Genomic DNA, 13,892 nt, shown 5'->3' with positions numbered 1-13,892 from the left:
GTAAGATATCAAGGCAGTCCTTGATGGGACGATAAATCAGGAAACTGTTGATGTTATACTCTTCCATTCCATGGTCAATATTTATCTACCATGGCTTTACTCAGAGAAGAAATTAAGGATCTTCTACTTTATTATTAGAGAATGATTCTAAGTACAGAATGCAAGACCAAGTGCATCAAAGATTCATGCAGGGCACAAAGGTTTTTGTGCAAGTATCAGTCATCCGGGTTTCTGTTACTATCATAGACATATTGCTATAATCATATTTCAGAGACAATGAATCCTATCTTATACACACACACACACACACACACACATACACACACACAACCAAAAATGAAGTTTCATGCTCTTATTTAACATTATTAAAGAAAAAAGCTCCATTTATATGTTGATCCACCAAACTTTCTTTATGACACAAAGTCTAAGTTTTTAAAACTAAAATATCTTTTATCTTTCTGTATATAGACGCAAATAGTTACATATGCATAAATGTGCATATATAGATATATATTTGTAAACTTACAAGCTCCTATTCTCAAACTCCACATAAGTATACTTACTCACTTGGTATATAAATATTTTTCTGAATTTTTTAAAAGTGATTTCAGAGATCTAGTCTAGATTATTGGACAATCTAAATATTCTGTATAGTATTTAACAGTAATAAGAAAATAGTTTCTAATAGCTGATGAAAAAATACTCTTTTTTTAAGATACCAAGTCACTATTCTTATCTTTCCACTGGCTATTTGTTAAAGACTTCATTGTTTAGGACATATCAGCCATTCACTGGGGATGGATTCCCATGAACAAAAATAAGAAACTCTTTGTTGGTTGGTATATGTGAACAAAAGGAGAGACATGGTTTCAATCTATTCAATCAGTTATTTGCTTTTTGGGGGGTAATACTCAATAGTTAACATAAAATATTGCTAATTATGTAAATTTTATTAATTTCAATTAACTCTTCCATGTAAATTTGAGGTTATTCTACATTCACCAAACAATCCAAGAAATAGACTGGAATAGTCCTGAAGCTGAGTACAAATGTTGATAGATATTGAAAACATGAAGCACTGAATAAATCTAGTTGGGTTTCTAATTTTCGATTTTATCTCAGAGGTATTCGTTAAAAGAAACATGAAGTTGTATAGTGGATAAAATGCTAGAATAATCATATTCTAGATCTGTCTATAGCAGTTAATAGAAATGTGAACTTAGACAAGTAGTTATCTCTGAATCTCAGGGTTTTCTTTTCTTTTTTTTTTTTTTTTTTCATCTGTAAATTAAAAAATAAAAATAAAAACAACTTGTGGAACCTACCTCCCAATGTGCTATTAAACTAAAATGAGATAATACATATAAAGTAATTTGCAAACCCTACTATTTTATGCAAATATTAGATTACCCCCCCCCCCCCCCCTTTAGCCACCTGGTTAGATAGAATGATATTAGGCCTCTAGAGTTAGGCCCAGAGAATCTTTGATAAGAAGTTGTTACCATTATGTTTTCTGTGCAGAGAGTCTCAGTAGGTCTTGCAGGCCCACTTGGGGATCCTCAAACATAGTTGAAAATTTATCAGAGTAGTATTTTTATTTAGCTGTTAAATGCATTGTTTACCAAATCATCAAGGATTGAAAAAATATTTCTTTGCCTCTATCCTCAAATGACTTTAAAGTCATCAAATAAGAATAATGGAGCATTTGAGAATAGGTCTAGAAATAGAATAAGAAAATGGAACAAAAAATCCAAACATGTTACGATAAGAGCTAGCAATCTAAGGTCTAATGAAAGAGGAGAAACATAAGAATAGATTCAATTAAGTGCTACAGTTGCAGTATAATGTTAACCTCACAAACAAAATGTAATTAAGTGTAGAGGCAAGACCCAGTTCCATAAATAGCAATTCATAATCATATACAATTGGCATGCCATTATTTCCTATTAGAAAAGGAACAAATGAGAACAGAATGCAATATTAAAAGTCTGATAGAATTGAGCTCCTAATTAAGTCCTCATCTGAATTAAGTAAGTTTCCATCTCCTGTTCACTTTTTCTCAAGTCTCGTGTACAGGCTGTTAAAAATGTCTGGCATCATTACAGTCAAAATAGATGTATTTTTGCCTGTTCTGAGCAACATGAAGTTTGGCAGGAAATAGAATAGCTAAATTAACTGCCAAATTATTTAAACCTTGCAGTGCCCAGGCAATTCCAAGAAAAACATGCAGCCTTCTAAGCTATAAAATAATTAAACATTTGCAACCTCTCATCTTCCTTCTCCATGAGCCTATCTCTTCCCTCACACATGAAAAAATGATCTTTCTATCTGCCATTCAAAATACAAGGCTAAGTTGAGCCTTGTAATTTTTTTACTTTTGGGTCCTTAGAAGAATTGGTTTTTATAAAGTTTTATAAAGAAGCTTTACATTTAAAATCATTACCATTCTCTGCTAAAAAGCTAAGAGAAATAATTCAGAATTTTAGTAAAGTTGCAGGATACAAAATAAATCCACATAAATCCTCAGGATGTTTATACATTACCAACACAATCCAACAGCAAGAGATACAAAGAGAAATTCCATTCAAAATAATGATCGATAGTATAAAATATTTGGGAATATATATATATATACCAAAGGAAAGTCAGGAATTATATGAGCAACATTACAAAACATTTGCCACAAAAATAAAGTCAAATTTAAATAATTGGAAAGACATTCAGTGCTCTTGGATAGGCCAAGCGAATATAATTAAGATGACAATACTCCCTAAACTAATCTATTTATTTAGTGCTATACCAATCAGACTCCCAAGAAACTATTTTAATGACCTAGAAAAAATAACAAAATTCATATGGAAAAAACAAAAGGTTGATAATTTCAAGGGAAGTAATAAAAAAAAATAAATGAAGGTGGTCTAGCTGTATCTGATCTAGAAATATATTATAAAGCAACAGTCACCAAAACCATTTGGTATTGGCTAAGAAATAGACTAGTTGATCAGTGGAATAGGTTAGGTTCATAGGGCAAGATAGTGAATAAAAATAGCAATCTAGTGTTTGACAAACCCAAAGATCCCAAATTTTGGGATAAGAATTCAGTATTTGACAAAAACTTCTGGGAAAACTGGAAATTAGTATGACCCATATTTAAGCCCACATACTAAGATAAGATCAAAATGGGTCCAAGATTTAGGCATAAAGAACGAAATCATAAATAAATTGGAGGAACATGGGATGGTTTACCTCTCAGACTTGTGGAGGAGGAAGGAGTTTGTGTCCAAGGGAGAAATAGAGACCATTATTGATCACAAAATAGGAAATTTTTATTACACCAAATAAAAAAGTTTCTGCACAAACAAAACTAATGCAAACAAGATTAGAAGGTAACAAATTGGGAAAACATTTTTACAGTTAAAGGTTCTGATAAAGGCCTCATCTCCAAAATATACAGAGAATTGACTTTAATTTATAAGAAATCAAGCCATTCTCCAGTTGATAAATGGTCAAAGTATATGAACAGACAATTTTCAGATGATGAAATTAAAACTATTTCCACTCATATGAAAGTGTTCCAAATCACTATTGATCAGAGAAATGCAAATTAAGACAACTCTGAGATATCATCACACACCGGTCAGATTGGCTAAGATGACAGGAACAAATAACGATGAATGTTGGAGGGCCTGTGGGAAAACTGGGACACTGATGCATTGTTAGTGGAATTGTGAAAGAATCCAACCATTCTGGAGAGCAATCTGGAATTATGCCCAAAAAGTTATCAAAATGTGCATACCCTTTGACCCAGCAGTGCTACTACTGGGCTTATATCCCAAGGAAATACTAAAGAAGGGAAAGGGACCTGTATGTGCCAAAATGTTTGTGGCAGCCCTTTTCATAGGGACTAGAAACTGGAAAATGAATGGATGTCCATCAATTGGAGAATGGTTGGGTAAATTATGGTATATGAATATTATGGAATATTATTGTTCTGTAAGAAATGACCAACAGGAGGAATACAGAGAGGCTTGGAGAGACTTGCATCAACTAATGCTGAGTGAAATGAGCAGAACTAGAAGATCATTATACACTTCAACAACAATACTAAATGAGGATGTATTCTGATGGAAGTGGATATCTTCAACATAGAGAAGAGCTAATCCAATTCCAACTGATCAATGATGGACAGAATCAGCTACATCCAGGAAAGGAACATTGGGAAATGAGTGTAAATGAGCATTGTTTTTTTGTTTTGTTTTGTTCTGTTTTTCTTCCCAGATTATTTTTACCTTCTGAATACAATCCTTCCTTTGCAACAACAACAATTCGGTTCTCCACATATATATTGTACCTAGGATATACTATAAGATATTTAATATGTATGGGAATGCCTGCCATCTAGGCGAGGGGGTGGAGGGAAGGGGGAGAAAAATTTGGAACAGAAGGGAGTACAAGGGATAATGTTGTCAAAAAAAATTACCTATGCATATGTACTGTCAAAGAAAATGTTATAAGTATAAAAATTAATAAAAAATACTACCAGAAAAAAATAAAAAAAATAAAAAAAAATAAAATCATTACCATTTATAAAGAGAAGACCTTTCACCCCTCTAAATTGGTCAATTTTCACTGAATTGTTGCCCTTTGGCCCCTTCAATAAGCTCTAAACTTCTGGATTTCTGTTCTTAGCAAATCACAGTTTAGTGACCAAGAAAATTCATAATAAGATATGTAGCCTTTCACTTCTTAGTTGGCCATTTGAATCCAGCACTGAGTGGCAGTGAATATTATTATTTCCAACTTGTGGCCACTCAGAAATCTTGAATATTGTAAAATCAGTTAATGCCTCAACTGAGTTTTTAATAGACAAGTTGTCTCTATTATCAAATCTGAGTCCGTGCCTTTCTGAAAGTCTTAACTGAGGTTGTTAATATGAAACAAATTAGAAATTGAAAACTGCATGTTGATTCTTGTATTTGTTACTTTTGGATCAAAATGTGACTGAGAAGCTTGTCTTTACACTCTTTACTCATCTCACAGTTTTCAGTACTTCCAATGTAAAACCTTTCCTGTGCTCACTTATCCAATTAATACTTATGGATCAGGACCCTAAGAATTAAGATTGAAACTTCTCTGGTTATATAGAGAAAATGCTAAGGAGTTATACTGCTAATATTATTTCTTATAAGTCTATCAGAATTTTCCTTCTTAGCAATAAGCCAGTAATTTTAATTGCTTTTTAGAAAATGCATTTTTTTGAAGATGAGATATTGAAAAACAAACATTTGATGTAAAACATTTCCCTCAATCCTTTGCTTTACTCCTCAAAAAAGCACTAAAATCCATGGGATCCATGGAGCTAAAATTATTACAATTGCAATAAGACACCCATGTAGAGAATTTGTATGACTAAAGTATGATTTGTATGACCAGCTATTGGAAATTCTCTTTTCTCTCTTTTCTTCCTTGCTCCCTCTCCATTAGTATAAGCCTATCCCAATTTGTAGAATCTTCCTGAAGTTCCTTTTAGATATAACTGCCTATCTATTTGTTCTCAGTATTTCCTCTATTGCCAGCTGGAAGCTTTGTCTTTCTTATCTCAGCTGGATGCACTATCTTCTACAGATGCACCTTTTTCATTTAGTAGATTATGTCATGTGGGCTGGGGAAGAAAGAATGTCGCTCCCCTTCCTAGACCAATTTCATTTCTAATGCTTAGCATTAGTTCTCAAACTGGAATCCTTAATTTTCTAAATGTGATACTCATCATGATATTTTTACATATCGACTAGGTTATAGCTAATTTTTTCATTCAATCACAAGGTTTTTCTTGTGTAGTTATACCTGTTTTCATTCAGGGGACAAAGACTTATAATACTCTCTGTTTGATTAAGACAGTATTTACACATTTGTGGGGAAAAAACCTTATCTCCTACTGACCCCTGGTTGACTTATTGATTGAATCTATGACTTAATCACAGAGGCCAAATTCAATGAAACTATCAGATCACAGGTACTTTTTGTATATATAATGAATCCTAATCATTTTTATGCATTGATTATTTGGAACTGAAACCTTCTGTGAATATATTAAGTGAGGTGTTAGTATAATTACCTCTCTTTGCATATTAGAATAATAAAAATAAATAAAATTTTAGGGCTCATGAGTTATCAAGCTCCTGGTGCTGATTAAGTATTCAAAACAAGATTTAAATCAACAAATCAACAGGCATTTAATAAATACCTTTTATGTTAAGACACTGTCCCACTTATTAGGAGTATAAAGGGGAAAAAAACCACAATCCTTATGTAGGAAGTTATTTTTTTTTCTTTAGGGGAAAATAAGGACATAAATATATAATAATAACTACAATATAATTGCATCATGGAAGGCTGTGGAAGCTGGGGAATAAAGAAAGATTTCTATTTAAAAAGTGGAGCCTGCACTAAGCTTTGAAAGAAACTAGTAATTCTGAGACTGAGACAAGGGGGCAATTCATTGAATTTGGGTTTTCCTGTTTTTATATCCACCACCCTATCTACTAACCCATTCTGCTTCTAACTTCACAAAAGAGTACTAAAATTTCGATTTGGAAGCCAGTCTTAGAAAGTGTTGTAATGTGTTATGCTTTATAAAGCCCCCCAAAGCCTGATTGACTCATCTATTTCTTGTGCTACTATTGGGTTTCTCACAGAAGAACATAGTTATTATGACTAAGGTTTTGATTGTATGGTAAAACCTAGCTGGTTGAACCAATGTAAAAATAGAAGGCAGAGGCCTCAAGGACTTTTTTGTGTTCTGAAACCTCTGGAGTCTTGCCCTACTCCCATTCAGTAATTAAATTTTCATTAATTTCCTTAATTAACAATAATATGATATAGTTATATTTGGTAGCACTTTTTCCCAAAGATCCTAAACGATTTGAAAGAGATTGTCTATGGGACTTCAAGGTCACTAATAGGCAGGTGAGCTTTTCTCTTTTTGGTAGATAAAGAAAAGAAAATGAGCAATTGACTTGCTTTCATTCATTCATGTTCACACATTGGTGGGGTCAGCATGCAGCATTTAGGTCAGGCGACCTTTCAGAATTACTTTTATCTTAATTGCTAGCTTATAGAAATAGGTTTAACATTTAATATGTATGGGATTGCCTGTCATCTAGGGGAGGGTTTTCCCAAACCTATGTTTTCTGTAAACTTGTGTTGTTGTTGTTGTTTTTTTCTTTTTCTTTTGAGAAATCCACTCTTTTCCTGTCCTATATTGCCCTATATTTTATTATTCTATAATATCATTTTATGGTTTATGTTCCTGACTCTTCTCATTCCTTCTTCAATCTCTAAGTGATCAATTGCCACAAATGTTTGATTCTATTACCACAGATGTTATATCCATTACCTTGTCTTTAATCATACAACCACAACAACTGGTTCAGGACCTCATTAGGTGTCCTCTAGTTTATTGCTTTTATTTTCATTGTTCATTTATTTCAGCTTTGTTTGCCTTTTCATAAACTCATTTTGAAATTTTCTTGGCAAAGACATGATAGTGGTTTCTCATTTCTTTCTTCAGCCCATTGTATGCAAGAAGAAATGAACAAGGTTAAGCGACTTCTCCAGGTTAAATGGCATAAGTTGTGTTTGTAGCCAGATTTGAACTATGAAGATGAGTCTTCTTTATTCCAAGTTAAGTGCTGTGTCCACTGTATCTCTTAGTTGCTCCAGTCTATTTCTAAAAACTCCAAATTGTTTTTTTTCTGATTCTAAATTAAAAACAATAACAATAACAATAAGCTTTTATTAAATATCCACTATACTTGTACTAAGGATTATACAAATATCATTTCACTTTATTCTTAACAATAATCTTGACAAGTAGGTGCTGCTAATATTCTATTTTAAAGATGAGAAACCTGAGGCAGATAGAAATCAGGTGACTTGTTTCATTAATTGTTGCACAATTAGTAATTGTCTGAATACTGATTTGAAATCAGGTTTTCCTGATTCCACAAACAAAGTTCTCAGTTCACTGTATCTCATGGCTGCCTCATGCTTCCAGTTTCTCTTTTCTATAATCTATCCCCTATACAGAGGCTAAATTGATATTCCTTAAGCACAGATCAGACCATATCCCACTCTACTCAAAAATCTTCAGTGATTTCCCATTCTCTCTAGGATAAAGTACAATCTCTTCAATCTGGCATTGAAAAATTTCCAAATCTGTCTCCCATCTGTCTTTGCAGTGTTAATTCCTCTTACTAATTTCCTCCCCCACCTCCCACCCCTTCACAAAGTCTCCATTATAGTTAAACTCTTCTATTAACTGTTTCCACTCATCTTTCTTTGCATAGGCTTATTACCTATTTTTGCTTGCTTTTCACCTCTGCCAAATTGAATTTCAAGCCTCTTTTGTGGAATAGTGCAGTTGTTACCTTTTATAACTAGCCTTCATGTATCCCTTAATGCATATAAAGAAGCCTACCCACTACCCCATCCTTCTCTAAGATATATATGCCCCCTTCATCAGTGTCAATTAATTTAACTTAAAACATCCTATGCATCTTAGCACCTTTATTAAATGAGAATGCCACTTTGATTCCATTAACACACACACACACACACACACACACACACACACACACACTCACACACAAAAACAAAACAAAACAAAAAAACATTTATTAAGCACCTACTATGTGCCAGGAACTGTGGATAGAAAAATGGCAAAACAAACAACAGTTCTTGTGATTCACACACACACACACACACGCATACACAAAACAAGTCATATATGGAATAAGGAAGAAATAATTAACACAGGAAAAGCCCTAGATTTAATAAGAGTTGGGAAGGTTTCCTGTAGAAGGTAAGATTTTAGTTGTGACATAAAGATAGAGTAATGTGAAATGGCTCTGGAAGATTCCTAATCCCCTGCTATTGAATCAGTTGCCACTCAAAGACATCAACTAGGTAAGGGAAAAGTCCCTAATCAATTTGGCAAGAATGAAAAGATTCTAGAATCTATATAAAATGAAGGAACATAGAAAATTAATTAACAATGTTTGAAAGAATTAAACAATTATCTGAGGTTAGAATATAACAAAGGAATCCAACAGAAATAAGCCATCAATGGTTTCTAGAATCAAGTTTTTTTTTTTTTTTTTTTTTTTTTTTTTTAATTGGGGAGACAAGCCCTTATACACATCTGTAGAAAAATATTTATTGGTTCTAGGAATCTGGAGAAAGTGTCACATTCTAATTTCCCACTGACTATGTAATCAGAAAGAGAGAGGCAGTGAAGACATCTTTAACTTTGGGTCTGAGGGAATCCAAACCAGACAGAGAAAAAGATTTCAGTTTATGGATCTCCAAGTCATTTATCCTCAGGATCCAACAAGGAACTATATACATTTAAGTAGCTCTCCATGAGTAGCTTTCCACAAAAGTTGAAAAGGACGTACATCTGATGTGAGAAAACCTTTTGCTGCATGTGCTTTCTAAGCTCAAACCTGCTTGTCTCTTGACTCTATATATGTTCAATAGAGACTATTTTTATATTTGTGAAAGATTTTATTATACCCCAGTTCTCAATATATCTTTTCAATAAAATAATAAAAGATAACTGATTGATATTGAAAAGACAGTAATTGGTTTATGGAATTGGGTTCCACCTGATAGGTGATCATGACCAATACTATTGAATATCTATAGTCCCTCTGGAAAACTTCTAGTTTCCCGTGGGAGAATTAGTCAGTTACCCTCTGAGGATCCCATATGCTAGTGAACATGATGAATAGTAGAGAGAATCCATAGTCCACCCTAAACTTAAAAACATTTTCATTAGAGTCGTTATCACGGAAGTTATTAAACTTTATCACCTCTCATTTTCTCAGGCAAATTCATTTAAATCCCTTTTTTTTTCTCATTCTCTTTGAAACCCTTTAAAGATAATATGGCTTTTACCTTCATCAGTCAATTGAAGCTGCCCATTTCAAAGTCACTAGGATTCTTATCATTAACTGATGTTATGATCTTTTCTCAAACTTTGTTCTTCTTCACCTTTCTGGAGCATCTGACTCTGTTGAACATTTTTTCATTCTGGATACTCTAACCTCCTGGATTTTGTTGACATTGTATTGTATTAGTTTTCCCCTTGCCTATTTGATTACTTCTCATTATTTGTTGATAATTTCTAATATGTTCACAAAAAATGAAGCCTCCCAAAGTTCTACCCTGAGGCATTATCTCATTTTTTTCCCCTTTACCTTGTCTTAGCAGTATCATTAGCTTATATAAATTTAAATATCATCCCTCTATTATTAATTTCTGGATTTATTTTCCCAGTGTCTCTTCTACGCTATTTCTTCTAACACAACCTACTTAAAGGGATTTTCTTATTTATTTATTTTTTAGATTATAGCTTTTTAATTTTCAAAACACATTCATGGATAATTGTTCAACATAATCTCTTGCAAAATCTTGTGTTCCAATTTTCCCCATCTTTGCTCACCCCTACCCTGGGTGGCAAGTAATCCCATATATGTTAAATCCAGTATATGCATATTTATACAATGATCTTTCTATGCAAGAAAAATCAAATCAAAAAGGAAAACAATGAGAAGAAAACAAAATGCAAGCAAACAACTACAAAAAGATTGAAGATGCTATGTTGTGATACAAACTCAGTTCTTAAAGTCTTCTTTCTGGGTATCGATAGCTCTTCCTCACAAGATCATTGGAACTGGCCCGGATCATCTCATTATTGAAAAGAACCATCAGAATTGGTTATTGTATAATCTTGTTGTGGCTGTGCACAATGATATATGTTTCTGCTTGTTTCACTTCGTATCAATTCACATAAGTCTCTCCAAGCCTCTCTGAAATTATTCTGCTGGTATTAATTCAATTAAAAAAAATATTAGCATAATCGACTATATTAATAGACAAGCTAACAAAAACATATGATTATCTCAATAAAAGCAGAAAAAGCATTTCATAAAATCCAACATCCATTCTTATTAAAAACACTAGAAAGTATAAGAATAATGGACGTTTCTTTAAAATAATCAGTAGCATCTATTTGAAACCACAAACAAGCATCATATATAAAGGGGATAAATGGAAATTATTCCTAATAAGAACAGGCATGAAATAAGGTTGCCCACTATCATCATTACTATTTAATATGTTATTAGAAATGCTAGATTCAGCAATAAGAGAAGCAAATGAGATTAAAGGAAGTAGAGTAGTTGTTGAGGAAACCAAATTATCAGTCTTTGCAGATGATATGATGGTATACCTAGAGAATCATAAAGAATCAACTAAGAGTATTAGAAATAAACCATAACTTTAGCAAAGTAGTAGGATATAAAATAAATCCACATAAATCATCAGCATTTTTATACATCACTAACAAAATCCAACAGCAAGAGATAAAAAGAGAAATTCCATTTAAAATAACTGGCAATAGCATTTTTATACATTACCAACACAATCCAATAGCAGGACATACAAAGAGAAATTCCATTCAAAATAACTGTCGATAGTATAAACTATTTGGGAATATATATACCAAAGGAAAGTCAGGAATTATATGAGCAAAATTACAAAACATTTGCCACAAAAATAAAGTCAGATTGAAATAATTGGAAAGACATTAAGTACTCTTGGATAGGCTGAGTGAATATAATCAAGATGACAATACTTGCTAAATTAATCTATTTATTTAGTACTATACCAATCAGACTCCCAAGAAACTATTTTAATGACCTAGGAAAAATAACAACAAAATTCATATGGAAAAACAAAAGGTTGATAATTTTAAGGGAATTAATGAAAAAAAAAATCAAATGAAGGTGCCCTAGCTGTATCTGATCTAAAACTATATTATAAAGCAGCAGTCAGCAAAACCATTTGGTATTAGCTAAGAAATAGACTAGTTGATCAGTGGAATAGGTTAGGTTCACAGGGAAAGATAGTGAATAAAAATAGCAATTTAGTGTTTGACAAACGCAAAGATCCCAACTTTTGGGATAAGAATTCATTATTTGACAAAAACTGCTGGGAAAACTGGAAATTAGTATGGCAGAAACTAGGCATGGATCCACACTTAACACCACATACTAAGATAAGATCAAAATGAGTCCATGATTTAGACATAAAGAATGAGATCATAAATAAATTAAAGGAACATAGGATAATTTGCCTCTCAGACTTGTGGAGGAGGAAGGAATTTGTGACCAAAGGAGAACTAGAGATCATTATTGATCACAAAATAAAAAATTTTGATTACACCAAATTAAAAAGCTTTTGTACAAACAAAACTAATGCAAACAAGATTAGAAGGGAAGTAACAAATTGGAAAAACATTTTTACAGTTAAAGGTTCTGATAAAGGCCTCATCTCCAAAATATAGAGAGAATTGACTTTATAAGAAATCAAGCCATTCTCCAATTGATAAATGGTCAAAGGATATGAACAGACAATTTTCACATGATGAAATTAAAACTATTTCCACTCATATGAAAGTGTTCCAAATCACTATTGATCAGAGAAATGCAAATTAAGACAACTCTGAGATATCATTACACACCTGTCAGATTAGCTAAGATGACAGGAACAAATAATGATGAATGTTGGAGGGCCTGTGGGAAAACTGGGACACTGATGCATTGTTGGTGGAATTGTGAAAGAATCCAACCATTCTGGAGAAGCAATCTGGAATTATGCCCCAAAAGTTATCAAAATGTGCATACCCTTTGACCCAGCAGTGCTACTACTGGGCTTATATCCCAAGGAAATACTAAAAAAGGGAAAGGGACCTGTATGTGCCAAAATGTTTGTGGCAGCCCTTTTCATAGTGGCTAGAAACTGGAAAATGAATGGATGTCCATCAATTGGAGAATGGTTGGGTAAATTATGGTATATGAATGTTATGGAATATTATTGTTCTGTAAGAAATGACCAACAGGAGGAATACAGAGAGGCTTGGAGAGACTTGCATCAACTAATGCTGAGTGAAATGAGCAGAACTAGAAGATCATTATACACTTCAACAACAATACTAAATGAGGATGTATTCTGATGGAAGTGGATATCTTCAACATAGAGAAGAGCTAATCCAATTCCAATTTATCAATGGTGGACAGAATCAGCTACACCCAGAGAACGAACACTGGGAAATGAGTGTAAACTGTTTGCATTTTTTGTTTTTCTTCCCAGGTTATTTTACCTTCTGAATCCAATTCTTCCTTTGCAACAACAACAACAACAAAATTCAGTTCTGCACATATATATTGTATCTAGGATATACTATAACATATTTAATATGTATGGGAATGCCTGCCATCTAGGGAAGGGGGTGGAGGGAAGGAGGGGAAAATTTGGAACAGAAGGGAGTACAAGGCATAATGTTGTAAAAAATTACCTATGCATATGTACTGTCAAAAATGTTATAATTATAAAATTAATTTAAAAAAGAGAAAGAAAAAAAATAACTGGCAATAGTATTAAATATTTGGGAATCTTATCTGACAAGGGAAAGTCAGGAACTATGTGAGCAAAACTACAAAACATTTTCCACATAAATAAAGTCATATCTAAACAACCAGGAAAATAGGAAGTGCTCTTAGATAGGTCAAGCAATTACATTAAAGATGACAATGCTACCTAAACTAATCTATTTATTTAGTAGATTAGTTTATTTGGTGTTATACTAGTCAGACTCCCAAAATATTATTTTACTGACCTTGAAAAAATAACAACAAAATTCATCTGGAAAAACAAAAGGTCAAGAATTTCAAGGGAATTAATGAAAAACAAAAACAAAAACAAAAACAAAAACAAAAACAAACAAACAAACAAACAAACAAATGAAGGTGGCCTAGCTATACCAA

This window comes from Sminthopsis crassicaudata, chromosome 4, assembly GCF_048593235.1.
Source record: "Sminthopsis crassicaudata isolate SCR6 chromosome 4, ASM4859323v1, whole genome shotgun sequence".
NCBI classification, from domain to species: domain Eukaryota; kingdom Metazoa; phylum Chordata; class Mammalia; order Dasyuromorphia; family Dasyuridae; genus Sminthopsis; species Sminthopsis crassicaudata.
This window is presented reverse-complemented; position numbering follows the sequence as displayed.